The sequence below is a fragment of the Sapajus apella genome, unplaced genomic scaffold (genome assembly GCF_009761245.1).
Source record: "Sapajus apella isolate SASKATOON/1434 unplaced genomic scaffold, GSC_monkey_1.0 scaffold7, whole genome shotgun sequence".
NCBI classification, from domain to species: domain Eukaryota; kingdom Metazoa; phylum Chordata; class Mammalia; order Primates; family Cebidae; genus Sapajus; species Sapajus apella.
In genome coordinates, this window is record NW_022436947.1 from 4808714 (window position 1) to 4824678 (window position 15965).

At 35.8% G+C, this 15965-nt stretch overlaps 1 protein-coding gene across 7 annotated transcripts in view; it reads right to left on the bottom strand.

Moving 5' to 3' along the window:
• CHRM2 (cholinergic receptor muscarinic 2) overlaps positions 1 to 15965 on the bottom strand; it is a 172122-nt gene that overhangs the window by 36777 nt on the left and 119380 nt on the right. For 2 of the 7 annotated variants that reach the window (XR_004268227.1, XM_032275897.1), the window contains exon 4: positions 15193 to 15270. The exons of the other annotated variants lie outside the window; for them this stretch is intronic. The gene's annotated coding sequence lies outside the window, so the exon portion shown is untranslated. The remainder of the gene's footprint in view (positions 1 to 15192; positions 15271 to 15965) is intronic. 7 annotated transcript variants of the gene reach the window in all.

Below are 15965 nucleotides of genomic sequence, written 5' to 3' on the forward strand. Positions count from 1 at the left end.
CACAGTCTGAGTGCTTTGACAACATCACACAAAAATGAAGTAAATTTCCACTTTTTGTTTTTTCTTTTAATCTGGTTTTCCTTTGAGCCATGCAACACATTATGAGTCATTGTTCATATTTAGAGCTTTTTTATGAGCTCCTGAATCTCACTACAACAGCAGTTGTGGTGGAGGTGGTGGCCACAAGGAGTAGTGGGGGCCCTGCTAAGAAATTGTGGCTCGTTTGCTTTCTTTATTTCAAAATATCTTACTGAATTACTCTTCTGAGGAGATCCACAGATGTCATCAAGGGCTGTGGGGGATAGAAATGAAGTAGGAATGGGTGACCAACAAGACAGAACACATTCATGTCAACAAGGAAGTTGCAATCTAAAGGAGATACAAACTGCCGATGAAATTTCCAATTTTCTAAAACAACTAGAGTCCAATATCATGCTAAGCAACAAGGCTGAGAAACCATGGAGCAAGGCTGGTCAGATGTGGTGAAATAAATACAGAAGACTCCCTGTATTTATTAACCTTTACTAAATCTCTCTCTCTCTCTTTCCCTTTCTCTTGTTCTCCTTTTCCTTACCATTGGCTTGTATCTGACATTTTTGTTTTTGTTTGTTTGATTGATTCTTTACTATTCTCAAGATTCTGCATTATAGCTTCTTCTAAAGAAAGTACGACATAATCATGGTGGCTATTTGCTTCAGTACATTGAATCTGACAACCTGTAGGTTCAAAAACATACAGAATAAGACAACTATGCATTCCCCAACACTGAGTTTTTATATATTATCTGAAAAGATGTGTTGAAAGTATTCCAGAGGGATGTATAAGTTTTTCTTCTTTAGGAAATTAAAGCACAGGATGGCAGATTTTAACAGATATGCATGATGTACAATATTTGGGGAAAAAAGCCATGCCAAGCACATACTGCATTTATCAAGCTTTACCCTTAAGGTTTGTGTGCATTGCTAGATGTGAGTTGTACTTTTGTGAAAAACAAAAACAAAAATGTAAAAGTAAATTATAGAACAAAATGAAAGTAGCTGATAAGGCAAACTGATCCTCACATCAGAAATAGAAGAGAAATCATGACTTTTTCCAATGCAAAAAAGATCAGGATTATGCAAGGCCTTATTACAGTGTAAACATGCTTGCTGTTTTGGCTGCCTGTCAGACATAATACTATTATTAGTGATGCTGGGACAAACTTCCACTCCATGTCAGCCAAGCTATCTTTCTCCTCTTCAAAACACATCCTAAACACCATTTAGCCAAAAACAATGCCATGACTAAGGGGAAAGGGTGTGAAAGTGACTTAACTGGGAACTTTGTCCTTGCTACTACGTCCATGACACCTTTTTGTTAATTCATTCACACAATATACACCTCCTACCAAAAAAGGAAGAGGTCTGGACAATTATAAACAGAATGAAACCTAAAAATACCAAACACTTTGACTTTTAAAAATGAAATTTCATTTGAGAGAGCACTTAAGCCTCCACCTTTTTCTGCACCAGAGATTTGACAGAACTCAAATATTGATGATGAATGTAATCTAGTAAATAGTGCTGACTAAACAATGTGCTCTAAAGCAAACAGCAGCAAAAGTGGAGAAAGCCCTCTGCCTAAAGGTTGTTTTCCTCCCACAAGGAAGAAGACGGAAAGGCAAATGGAAGCAATTCTTGGAGAGCTACAGACTGTCTATGATTAGGCAGCTGTATTTGAATCAATGCATCTTTCCTACCGTCTTGAGAAACTGGAAATGTGTTTAGTCGGCTTTTAAAATTTTGTTTTGTTTTTTTCCTAAAGTTGGCAGCCTGCTGGTTTAATAACTCTAAATTAGTTAATTCATTGCTTTGAATTAAAAATGTGAAACAAATTTGCAGAGAATCGAGGCTTTTTAGGACTATGATAGAAAATTCTAGAATAAAAGCTGTTGTTCTAGAGAAGCTGAGCAGCTCCAAACAAAACATCCCTTTAGAGATCCTTTTCAATGGTGCATGTGCCCATTGGAAGCTGAGACAGAGCACATGGCAATGTGGAGCTTTGGATAATAGGTCAAGGACAACTTTAAAGAGAGAAATGAAAGTCCCTTTAGGAGAAGAAAGAAGTTAAAGAGGAAGTTCCTACTTTTCCTCTGAAGAATAGACCAGGATAGTTGGGATAAGGATAACCGAGATTAGAGGTTGTGAAAATATTAGGAGGTGCACATAGAAGTGAATTTCTTTTTCTAAGTAAATATAAAACAAATATTCAGATAGCATATCTTATAGCAGTTAAGCAGAGAAAAGGACACTTAGCTATACTTAGGAATATATACTTATTTTAAGCATGTCTCTACTTAAGGCTACATTGCTTATGGAGAGAAAGAGAAAGTCTTTTCATTAAAATGCATATTTATTTGAAAAGTAAAGCAAGTGGATTGTGTTTTACAGGCATGCTATTATTGGTCATCACCGTTTAAAACATACACACTGATAAGTATAAGCTTAATAGACACCATCACTCTTCTAGTAGCCATCCTAGAATGTAGGTATAGGGTACAGATAAACTAATTCACTCCCATATAGCTAAATCTTGGTTCTTCTAACTTTTCAATGACAGAAATGACACAGGCCTCATATAATTAAGATTCATAACAGATTCAATGAAGCTGTAAAAATAAAATAGTAATGAAGTGTAGAGAGTAATGCGAAGCAACTATTTTTATTGTTTCCAACCGAAAGACAAAATGATTGTTTCTCCAGAGTTTGATTGCAGACTATTTCTAGAACTGAGCCAAATGACCGCAGTGTTATCCCATGAAAACTTGAAAAAATGAGAGCAGGGAGAAGATTAAAGTCTTCACTAAATGATCTAATGGCAATTGAGATGAGGAAACATAAAAAGCTGCATCAACTCAGCAAAGATTTTTGTATCTAAAGCACTAATTTAGAATTAAAATAAAGCCAGTTGGTCAGAGAGAATGAAGAGGTTTATGTGGTAAATCAGGGCAGTAAACTCTCCTCACTGCTTGAAATGAAACCACTTTTTGATGGTGCCCTCAGGGGAATCGCAACATAATTGAATCTATGTAAGATAAGTCAACATATGCGGTGCCCACCCTCTCCTCCTTAGACCTCAGCCCCTTCCCCCTTCTAACACCCTTAGTTTGAGCCTGTATAAATACTTAAACACTTGACTCCTCTTTACCTCCAGACTCTCCAAATACCTCTCTCCCATGCAGACTGAGATATCATTACCAAACCCTAATCTTTACCTCTATCAGGGAGTAGGTTCCACGTGGACTATGCCCAGTGTGAAAGCTATGATAAAACAACAACAACAACAACAAAAAACTTGGCATTTCCCTTCTGGAAATAAACCTTCTTGGATTGGAAATGTTTCCAGTACATTTTTTTCTGCCCCTATCTCTACCCTGTCAAAAGACAAAAAGTAGTTAAATTGTGAGTAGTTCACATACAGAGGTGTTTAAACACAATTTCTGTTCCTAAATAATGCCTGAGAATGGAAGATCTTCCAGTAGACAGCAAATGGATTGGGACCTGTTCATAAATCTGCTAGACAGGCTGGTTTTTCTTTGAAGCACAATTGTATTAGTCCATTCTCATTCTGCTGTGAAGAAATACCTAAGACTGGGTAATTTATAAAGGAATGGGGTTTAATTGACTCACAGTTCCACATGGCTGGAAAGGCTTCAAGAAACTTACAAGTATGGCAGAAGGGGAAGCAAAGGTGGCAGGGGAGAGAAGTACTGAGCAAAGGGGAAAAGCCCCTTATCAGATCATCAGATCTCTGGAGAGAACTCACTGGCTATCACAAGAACAGCAGGAGGGTAATCACCTCATGGTTCAGTTACCTCCCACAACATGTGGGGATTATGGGAACTACAATTCAAAATGAGATTTGGGTGGTGACACAGCCAAACCATATCAACAATCATACTACTGTCAGCAAAGTAGATTCTGCATGCGTTGTCTATTGGGATAGGAGGATACACATCTGGACCTCTAACAGAACATGTAGGATTCTGTGAGTAGTTACTAACTTCAGAACACCAGAGGATGGAAGGAAATAGGAAGCTGAGATATTTGGGCCTGGGCCTGGATTTCTTCGCCTAACATGTGTGTATGTGTGTGTGTTTGTGTGTGTGTGTGTGTGTGTGTGTGAATGTGCGTGCATGCATGCATGGATATGCATGCACCAAGTATGCAGTTGAGGAGGAAGGGGTAATAACATATAAGAAGAAAAGAAAGAAAGAATGTCTCTGTTCTTGTAAAGGTTATAGTCTAAGGAAAATTTCTCATGAAGTCATGAAGTATCAGTGGAATGTGACAACATGCTGTACAAGGAGAACTTGCAATTCACAAAACAAGGCTCCTGTAAGCAATTATGGAAGCTTGAAGAATGGCATCTGATTCTCAGATTCCTGCTTTTGAGGGAGAAAGCAGCAAGCCCCACCAGGCTGCATATCTTTCTAAGAGATATGCTGGCAGAAATGCTGGCTTCATGCTTTATGGTGGATGCAACTGTCCCTTCCATAACTTCACACCCAGTTAACTATGATGCGTCTGTGAATGCAGTAGAGAAGACCTTGGAGTTAAACCTAAAGCCTATCTCTGCTGTTTTCCCGTTGTGTGAGCTTAAATTTGTTGACCCCCTTTCCACATCTAGAAGATGGAAAAGATGTAGAAAATAAAATCTACCATTCACAATATTTTTTAAAATGTACATAATATAACAGCCCTTAGCGTAATACACCATGATAATAGTGACTGTTAGTAGACACTAAGTTATTATAATTTAACAGTTGGTTCTAATCAGCAAGTAGAGCATTTACAAAGGAGCAAAAAGAAACGAAGCATGTAGTCTCTATTTCTTCCAAGAAAATAAGAAAGTAATCTGAGATAACTTTTATATTATATGAGTCTATCCTATGTCACGTTTATTATTTACTTTCACTTATTTTAAGGATTTCAGAAATCTCACTATTGTTCTATGGTATCCTAATTCTTCTGCTGAGATGGTATCTTCGATCTAAACTTCAAGAAATGTCAATTTAAAACTCAGTAACTAACCCTCTTCCTAAACCATTAGTCAAAAGGTCACAGACAAGTGAACCTTTATTTATAATTCTTGCTGTGGATGTATGAAAGATTATTTAGTAATTCTAAACTTATGTTTTTGCTCAAAGCAGTTTATTTTGGAGAAAAATGTCATATTTTTGAGGGACTAAAGAAAAATTTCTGGTCCTCCACAAATTTAGAACAAATCATGAAACTAAGAGAGAGACGTATTGTTGAAAAATATAAAAATAACAAAATTTCATTATGTCAAATTGTGAGTGCTTAGAGTATGATCTATGAATATACATAAAGTTAATTTGTAACTTGCTTTTACCATATGACTCTAAATGCTATTTTTGGATAAATAACTATTTTTAAAAAATTTCATTTAAACTCTCTTGCTAATTGAAATAAAACACCTAGTGACAAACAACAAAGAAAGCATTCTTTCTTCCAAAAGCCAATCTTCCTGGTGGGCTTGTCTCATATTTTTTTTCTTTCTTAATCTTGTTTATCTTGACAACTTCATTCCTTTTAGCAAAGCTCTTCTCCTTTACATATATATTCATTCTCTCCTCCATCCATTCTATCTTCAGCGAATGCAGGATGTAGGAGATGGCATAGGTTGTCTGAAGAACCCCACAGGACAGTTTCCCAGTCTCTCGTGTCATGTTACTCTTTTGCTGGGACTGGCTAGGATAAAAGACTTAACTTTGTTTATGATATGGTGACTACTATAAAACATTTATCTGGAAATATTTTGCCACAGATAAAACACAGCCTTGTCATCCTAGAATTCAGGGGTCATAACCAGGTTAGACAAGGGATATAAACCTATTGTATTGCTAGTCTTTTGGGGATGAGATGGCCCAACACAACCTGCTGAGAAGACCCTCTCCAGTGTCCCATGGGCTAAAGCTCATCCCAACCCTAGATGAAAGGCCTGTACAACCCCCATGTAGATTTTAGTCTGGCTCATACTTGGCTGTTGGGAAGGGAATACTTAGCTCAAGTGTCCCAAGGACACACTCATTCTCATTCATAGGCCGCCTCTTAGTCCCTGTTCTTCATGAAAAAGCATCCTCAGCTCTGTGCCTGCATTTAGGAATGTAACTTGTGAACAGCCTGTCTCTGGCTCTTCCCTTGTTTGGTTGCTTTCAAAGCCCACTGTAAAGCTCGAAGGTGACAGCTTTACCCATTTTGCTCAATGGTTTTTTTTTTTTATTGTTATTAAAATAACAGATGACTGTGCACAAAGCTGACCTCTTTAAACAAGTGCTAAACTAGTAAGTCACAGTGGGAACAGCCCTGTCTGAGGGGGAAGGAGGAAGTAGCTAGAAGACAGAAAGACCAAAAGCAGACATTGTAGGGGGCAGGGATGAAGACGTAGGGTAGGGAGAGTTTTCATTCGGCTTGGCACAATGCCCAGTACATCCTCAAATTTCCAAGCTGTGCTTTATAATAAAGATAGGAAGCCTCTTGGGTAAAGTTTAATTTCTGTTTAGATACGACCCCAAGTTTTATAGCCAAGTGCTCGACCCTTACCCTATAGCTGGCACATTTACTCTTAGCATGAACCACACATTCCTTCTCAAACAAAACAAACCCTTAAATGGTTACTTTAAAGGCTCAATGGAGTTATAGAACTCAAATAATATTTTCACGTGCTGGGGTAAAGCGAATCAGAAAGTTATGAATCACTTTCAATAAAGTACACAAGGATATAAAAGCCAGAGGATAAGAAACCATGACAGGGAGTTTTGGTTACATGCATTGTAGTGCTTGGGTTGGGATGGATAAAAAACAAAAATGTAGACAGAGACCCCTATTTTGTAATCTGAGGGTAAAGCAAAGTAGAAAAAAGAAGTGATTTAAAGGAAAAGTAGTTTAAGAAAGCCTCTTAAAATATTTAGTTTAGTTGCTTTGTTTTTTTCTTAATAAGAACGAATTATAAGATAGCACCATGGTTCAAACCTGTAATCCCAGCACTTTGGGTGGCCGAGGCAGGTGGATCACCTGAGGTCAGGAGTTTGAGACCAGCCTGGCCAACATGGTGAAACTCTGTCTCTGCTAAAAATACAAAAATTAGCTGAGCGTGGTGGTAGGTGCCTGTAATCCCAGCTACTCAGGAGGCTGAGGCAGGAGAATTGTTTGAATTCGAGACAGAGGTTGCAGTGAGCCGAGGTTGTACCACTGCATTCCAGCCTCGGTGACAGAATGAGACTCTGTCTAAAAAAAAGAGTGAATTATAAAAGACAAGCTGAACAAAAGAAAATACCGATGAGTGAGGGTCTAAAGGTTTAAGAGCAATAGTTGGCTCTGGCTAGGTTGGAAGTAATAGAAAAATAATTACTTCTACAGTTTGTAAAATTGTCAACTGTGCGATAAGTCTGTTTGAGATGTTGTTTTAGCACATTCTGTTATTTAGAATACCTATGCATGAATTTCTTAAGCTGAGGTGACTTGTATAGCTTTGCTCTACTTATTCCGTATAATAACGATTTTCACGAAGTCACATCCCCTTATATTCATCACCATTTATTACTGGACTCTATAAGTTTGTAATAATTTGCTAATAGTTGTTTCCTGTTCACTAGCATTTCCAGAAATTGATCCTTGGTTGCAGATTGTGGCAGTATTTGTGTAGCATTGGGAAGCAATTGGGAACAGAAATATCCGTTCTGTGTACTTATCCTGTATGTAGAACAAACTGCAACAGATTATGGATATCCAGAGCAAGAATGTGTCATGTGTGACTTCTGTTTAACTATTAGTACTTTTTAAATTATTTTATTTTATTTTAAGTTCCAGGATACATGTAGAGGATGCGCAAGCTTGTTACATAAGTAAATGTGTGCCATGGTGGTTTGCTGCACCTATCAACCCATCACCTAGGTATTAAGCCCCAGGTGCATTAGCTATTTATCCTGTTGCTCTCCCTCCCCCTCCCCTACAGGTACACTGTTGAAGGACAATGAACAATAATAAAAAGCATTGTTAATGACAATTTAAGTGATTTCCATTTTTAGGCTATGTAGTGAACAGCAAATATACACGGTGGGGAAAGAAGGACATGAATTATCAGTAGTGTTCATGGCAGATTTCATGATTAAATTAAATAAACCTACTATGTGAAATAAGCCCCAATCCCAAATTATCAATGCATTTAAATGAGGGGTTTTCTATAATTTTAAAATTTGATACTGCCTTTACTTTCTTGCAAACTAGCTTTTTGGCATGATTAACTGGTAGCTACTCTTATTGTTTTCTCCTCCTGAGTCACTATGTGCACATGTTTCTTTTTTAATTTAAGACTTTGGGGTGTTATCTAAGAGAGATTCTTATTTAGAATCCATTTCATCTCAAAAATAAAGTATTTAATTATGCAAGATGAGGCCTTTTTCAGGAATTCAAGCAGATTAACAGTAGACACATTGTTCATCCAAACCACCTCTGCCCTTCTGAGATTGATCTGTTTGTTTTTAAACAGCATTGTTGATCTAAACTCATGGCAAGGGCAGGGGTCTGTGATATTGAAATATGTGCCTTGTCATTCCAGAGATGCTATTTCACTTCTCTGAGTTTGATTTTTGTCCTCTTTGTTAATGAGAACATTTGACTCCAACATCTCCTTTAGCTCTAAAAGAGTCCTAAGATTCTAATTTTACTTGAATTCTCTTAGGATCCATATGATGATGACTGAGAGGTCAGAAATGATGTCACTCACTTCTTTCTTAGATCTGCATTTTCCCAAATACTGCATGCTGCGTTATCTACAAAAAGAAAACAGCTCAATCTCTCTTGAATTTATGCTGGTTTGGCCTTGCTGGCCTTATGGGAGAGGTCTCAGCTTTGTGTCAGCTGTGGTTTTCTTTGTCACTATCTTCAATCCTCCCCCCTTTAATATCCTGGTACATCTCAGCTTCCTTCTATGACCTTTCATCCATGCAAGCTTGAAAATTAGATTCAAATTGCTATCTGTATCTTCATTTCACTCTCAATATTGAAATGTACAAGCATGAACTAATTCTCTCAATCTAGCTCCATATTTACCTACTAACTCATTAAAACCTGGCTGTAGCACTGGAGCAAGAGATCATATATTACAGAAGGAAAGCAATTTACTTGGCAAGTTCATTTGTGTGTTCTCTTCAGTGACATAGCAAAGGTTTGTCCTTGGGATAAGGGTGTCTTCTCACCCAGTCTGTTCTCTCCAGCTGTCTGATTCCTCAATTAACTGACACCTCTGTGCCAGTGATTTCATCCTGGACTTATTTAGTGGACAAACTAGAAATAGTGATCCAATGACTTACATGCTTATTTTACGGCATCACTGTAATCACTGCCTATGTAGCCCTACAAGAAGGGAGAGAAATTAAGGAAAGTCTTCTGGAGAGGGTGTGCTTTATGATATGCTACAACTATTTGCCCAGGGTAAGGAAGAGTATTCTGACAATTTCCATTGGCAGCCTGAAATCTAAACAAAATTCCACAGATCAGATAAGAATAAATTCGTTAATGTACAGTGTTATGTTTTGTGTTACAGAGCACAAAATTCAGTGCCAATGACAGGTGCATTAAATCTCAAAGACGCTGTATCTTTCTTTTTTATTTAAAAAAAAAAAAAACACATGGTATTGACCTGTCATATGTATTTGCTCTGTTTTGAAACCTTCATCTGTCTTTGGACATTAAAAAATAAAAAGTTATTTCTTTTTCTGATTTTCAAATTACAACATTTAGAGAAGTAAACCAAAGAAATATTCTGGATCATTTATGCTTGACTCACAAACACCATCCAATTTACTTGACTATTCAACAAATAAGTTTCTTATAGCTAACTTCAGGGACTAAAACAGTGAACAGTATCAATACGTTTTCCATTGTCAAAGACCTTATAGCATGGTTGGAAGCACCTGCGAACTTTTACTGCTTTTGAAATATTGTTTATCTTCCTACACACATACATGAACATGCAATACACTCATACACATACACATGTACTATTTAAAAGTTTTAGATTACATCATATGTATCTATGCATTTTTTTTACTGGGGCCAGGCTGGGGATTGAAGAGCAAAGGAAGGAAGCTGGCATAAGTTAACATGCACACTGTACAGCTGGTAGGCCTTAGAGGGGGAAGAATCAGAGAAGCTGTCAACTACTCCACTGTTGAGATACAGCTGAGTGAGAATGTGGACACAGAGTTGTCACATATTCAGAATTATAAAGAAGCACTGAAAATCTGGATTTTTATGCTTACTCTTTCAATGTTTAAATCTTGGCTCAAAGTCATAAAATACTGAGAAGCTAGCAAAACAAGTTTGTGGACAGCTTTGTCCTGTATGCTCAGACTCTGTGACCTTTGGTGTTAGTATTGGGTAATAACATTTTCAAACAAATATAATCACAGATATTTTTCTATGACATTGAAAAATATTCTAATGTATCATTTTTATGGGTATATGATATTTAGTTATATGGCATACTATCATTAAATAATTCTCTATTGGTGACACTTATTTCCAATTTTTTACTCTAGCAAATAATAGTGTAGCAAACTTCCTTGTACATGATTTTTTTAAATAGCTCTCTGATTGCCGTCTTAGGGTAAATTTTTATAAATTAGATCATTAGCCAAAGTTATACACATTTTGCTATTTTGGATAGCAAAATGCCAATTGTAATTCATAATAATATTATTTTCCTAAGCTAGAAACAAAAGTAAGAATAATTATTAAAAACCTTTGTGAATCAGATAAATAATATATTCTGTTTGAAGTTTTAGCTATTATTTTATTGATTTGTGTTTTATATTGTTCATGTGTTTAACCATTGATGTTATTTAAATTTATACTTTGTCTTTTTATAGATGTTTTTACATGTGTTATATCTATTGACATATATTTTTATATCATTTAAAAAGACTTTTTCCATCCCAAATAAGTTAATATTTAATGATAATTTCCTTTAGCTAATTTATATATTTTATATTTAAACTATAATTTATATGAACTATATTTAGTAAAAGGTATAAAAAGATCTAATATCAATTTTAAAAAGTAGTTTAAAAATCACTCCAGAAACAATTATCAGGCAGTTTACATTTTCTCCACAAATTTGAAAGCTGGTTCTGCCATTTATTAAATAACTCCACATACTGAATTCTATTTCTGGGCTTTCCTTTCTGCTCCATTGTTTTATCTGTCTATTCTTACACCAGTAGCAATATTTTTACTGTAAATTTTATAATATATTTAAAAGCTCTAATTATAAGTAAAACTTATTAGTTTTATTTTTAATTATCTTTATATTTTCATACTATGTTTATATGACTTTAGAATAGTCTGTGAATCCCTTTATCCTTATGAATTTTTTTTTTTTTTTTTTTAATTTTTGAAACAGGGTCTTGCTCTGTTGCACGGGCTGGAGTGTGTAGTGGTACAATCTTGGCTTACGGTAACCTCTGCCTTCCAGGACCATGCAGTCCTCCCACTTCAGCCTCCAGAGTAGATGGGACCACAGGTGTTCACTACCACACCTGGCTAATGTTTTTTAATTTTTGTAGAGACGGGGTCTCCCTATTGTTCAGGCTGGTCCTGAGCTCCTGGGCTCAAGTGATTCTTTCATCTTGGCTTCCTAAAGTGCTGAAATTATCAGCATGAGCCACCACACCCAGCCCTTTGTGGAATTGTTATTGGTCTGTTATAAATTAATTTGGGAATTGTTATTGGTCTGTTATAAATTAATTAGCATTGTTATAATGTTGAGTATTCATATCAAGAAATATTTTCTACTTATTCAAGTTTTTTCTCTTGTCCCTTTCTGATATCTTATAATTTTTCAATATACAAATATTGAACATAAAATTTTTATAGACCTGTGTTTGTGTATGTATATTTGTGTATATCTTGCTAAGACTGACCTTACTTATTTTTAGTTGCACAGTGAATGGAATCTTTTTGCCTCTCTATTTCTAATTGTGATGTATATGTACGTAGACAATTCACGTAGACTATAGGGAATATGTTAATAAAATAAAATTATTACTCTTGTACTTGACTGCCTCTACAGACTGTGTACAGGATATATTAATATATAAAAGTCATTGTTTTACATTTGGCCACTTTCTCTGTATAAATAATTGATATGTTAATGAGAAATTATGCTTATATATTTATTAAAGTTAATTGTATTCCACAACCTTCTCACCTCTGAATAAAGATGGTTGTAATAACATGGTGGCTATTGCAACCAAGTTATAGATAAGAACAGAGAGTTTTCCAAAACAACGAATACAATATATAAATCTGCTTATCCTCTCTTCCCGATTAAATTAAGCTGATATCATATAGGATCTAGTCCCACTCTAAAGTCAGTATTTATCAAATAACTTAGGATATTTTTAAATTAAAAAATTTAACATATTTTATTTTATTATATATAACTTGAAAAATAACCTATTTGTTATGACAATGATTTGAGTAAAGACAATAGTGCTAAACGTCTTTCTTTATTGAAAAAGGGAGGGAGAATCCGCTTTGGGAGGCTGAGACGGCTGGGTTATGAGGTCAGGAGACCGAGACCATCCTGGCCTACATAGCAAAACCCTGCCTCTGCTGAAAACACAACAATTAGCTGAGTGTGGTGGTGCATGCCTGTAGTCCTAGCTACTTGGGAGGCTGAGGCAGGACAATCGCTTGAACTGGGGAGGCAGAGATTGCAGTGAGCTGAGATCACACCACTGCACTCCAGCCTGGGGACAGAGTGAGATTTCGTTGAAAAGAAAAGAAAAGAAAGAAAAGAAAGGAAAAGAAAAGAAAAGAAAAGAAAGAAAAGAAAAGAAAAAAGAAAAGAAAAGAAAAGAAAAGAAAGAAAAGAAAAGAAAGAAAAGAAAAGGAAAGGAAAGAAAAGAAAAAGAGCAGAAAGCACTATAGAAAGTGAATTTATATAACCAATAAGTACCTCTCTATCAAATAAGAAATTTATGTGGCTTATGTAGTGTGGCCTAGCGAGTTTATTCTTTAAGGCAAAGACATAATATTGATGATTATATTTCAGTGCAAGAGCAACTCAAAAATAACTTTCATATGGAATACCCACTAAACTGTGAAGACATCTGCAGTAAGCATGGATACAAAATACATTACTGACTCTTCTGAAACACCATTGATGTTTGAGCTCTGACACTTTTGACTATAAAAATGACAGATTTATTTTTGCTTTAAAATGTCCCTTCATTTTCCCCAAGGTCTGTCAGTCTGTGATGTGGAGGTCAGGAAAGGGGTTGGAACATGAGAGCAGGTACAATCAGAGAGCTAGAGAGAGCATTTGGAGCAGTAGGGTCTTGATTTCACATTTCACAATTAGTATTCCGCATTTATGTGGCATTGCAAACATCATGCACAAGCAAACAACCTTTAAACAAAACAGTGGAAACATGGTCACATCAGTTTATTTATTATGCTATTTAATTTTCATTGTATGTATGAGGTAATTGGTTGGATTTTTTAAAGACTTTTAAGTTGATGGCTATGACCTCTATGCAGGCTGAATTTGTGAGTGCTTTTTTTCTTGTGAAACAAAAATTATCAGGTATGGAAAGCAGTTAGGATCTGTATTTTTCCCCTTTATATTTTTCCACTTTGCCATTAGATTTCTTTAATCATAGAGCTTTGGGTGGGTTCTGAGTCTAATGTATGTAAAAACTTTTCTTATTTAAGAGATAGGATCAAAACTATGCACCTACCTCCAATTCTCATGTTCTTCCTAGCTTGGGCTTATTTTAGTGACAGGCAGAAAGCTACTGGGCTTGAGTTGGTTGCTTTTCCATCAATGGTGATCTCTGGCACTACCCTATATTCCTATCTAGGGTCTGTGGCTTGATTTTCAAGAGTGTGTGAACATGCACTGCATTACATCTCTCTCCACTGACCCTGGAAATGTAATACTGAGAAAAACTAACTATTTTTGATTATCTAAAAAGAACTGGCCCAATGTCAAAGGTGGTACTATTTTTATCCTGGCTTTTATAGATAAGAAAACTAAGGCACATGAGGTGAGTGAGTTATGCAGTGCCAGCATGTAAGAGATGGTGCTCAGACTTGAAATCAAAGGAGTCTCATGGCTAAGCTTTTGCTCCTGATCATGCAAATGTCTCACTTGCTGAAGCAAGAGCATGTTACAGCTGTGCTCTCTTCCTCTCTCTCTCTCTTGCTGTATGTGTGTGTGTGTGAAGACACAGCCATAACTCATTTCTATGAATAAAAATACCACTCAATGAACCAGGCTTACTATAAGCTCATCAATATCTACCATGACCATATGACTGTGATGGCTAATTTTATGGTCAATTTGATCATGCCATGGTTCCTAGTTATTTAATCAAACACAAATCTAGCTGTTGCTGTGAAAGTATTTTGTATATATAGTTAACATGTCCAATCAGTTGAATTTAAGTAAATGAGATTGCTCTTAACAATGCAGGGCCTCAACCATCAATTGAAACCTTGAGAGTAAAACTCAGGTTTGTTGAAGAAGAAATTCTACCTCAACATTGCTACAGTGAGTTTCTAGCCTGCTGGTCTGCCCTAAAGATTTCAGAATTGCTGGTTCTCATAGTTTCATGATTCAATTTTTTAAAACAAATCTCTTTAGAAAGAAAGAGAAAAAAAGAGTCACTCAATCCTTGTTATTGATGATAGTTGTGTTCTATAAAATCAGCATGAACACTGAATTTGCAAATACTAAAATATTGCTTCTAGAAAAAAATACATTGTTATGTTCAGAGATTTTGAAAATTCAAAAAACTCGGCAAATTTTGCCATATTAAATGATGTGCTTATGGTAGGGCATACAACCTTTTTCCTGACAAGTTGAATCAACTTGATTTGGAATAACAAGTAGTTCTTAATGAATAGTTTGTCACTGGTTTGTGGGTTGGTCTAAGTGGAAGCTAATAGAGATATCCTAATGTGAAAACCTAGATTAATATAATCTCATAAGAGCAACGGATATTTAATTTTATTTGACGTATTTACCTTTCCAAAGGATTATTGTGACTTCAGAGCAACTTAATGTTTTGTCTATAAAATGCATTAATTTATTCATTAAAAATTATTGAGCACTTACTATATGCCAGGCATTGAATGTTGGGAATAGACTCTTGAATGGGCAAGATCCAGACCCTGTACTCATGTTGCTAACAACCTAGTAGAAAAGAGAAACAAAACATTTGTGGGAAACAGTAAAAATAATTACACGTCCATAAACAGAAAAATGGAGCACATTAGTCTTTATAAGGACAGAGGCTAAACTGGAATTCTTGAGAGAAGAGTCTATTGTGACTCAGTTAGACATCAGCATCTGAAGTACATGCACCTGTCAGGACAAAGATTTACTGCTCCAGGAACATGGAAGACTGGCATCTCACTTAGTCCTGAGAATAGAATCACATATACTAAAAGAAAAATGACTCGGACAAATGTGGTCTGAGTAAAGGCCTGCAGCTTAAACTAAGTGTGATAATAGTAAGTATTATAACCCTGACTCTCCTTAGAAAATGGTAATCAGCTGCCATGGTTTGCCTCCATGACACAGAGTATATTTGCTAAGTTTAGTCATAAGAATCATTGAAAATTAATTATGCGTATCATTTTATCAGACAGACATCAAAGAGGAAAAATTTTCATCAGAGAAAAAGAAAATCAAGAGAAGATTGTAAATCTGTGTAAATATGAAAAAGTGCACCTCCCTCTCACCTCCAGATGGTAGCTAAGTTAACCCAAGCCTGACAATCTTCTCAAATGGAATGACATGGTACCTATCTCAACAATATATTATAAAAATCAAATATGTGTAAAGGCATAGTAATCAAGACAGTGTGATACTGACAAAAGAATAGA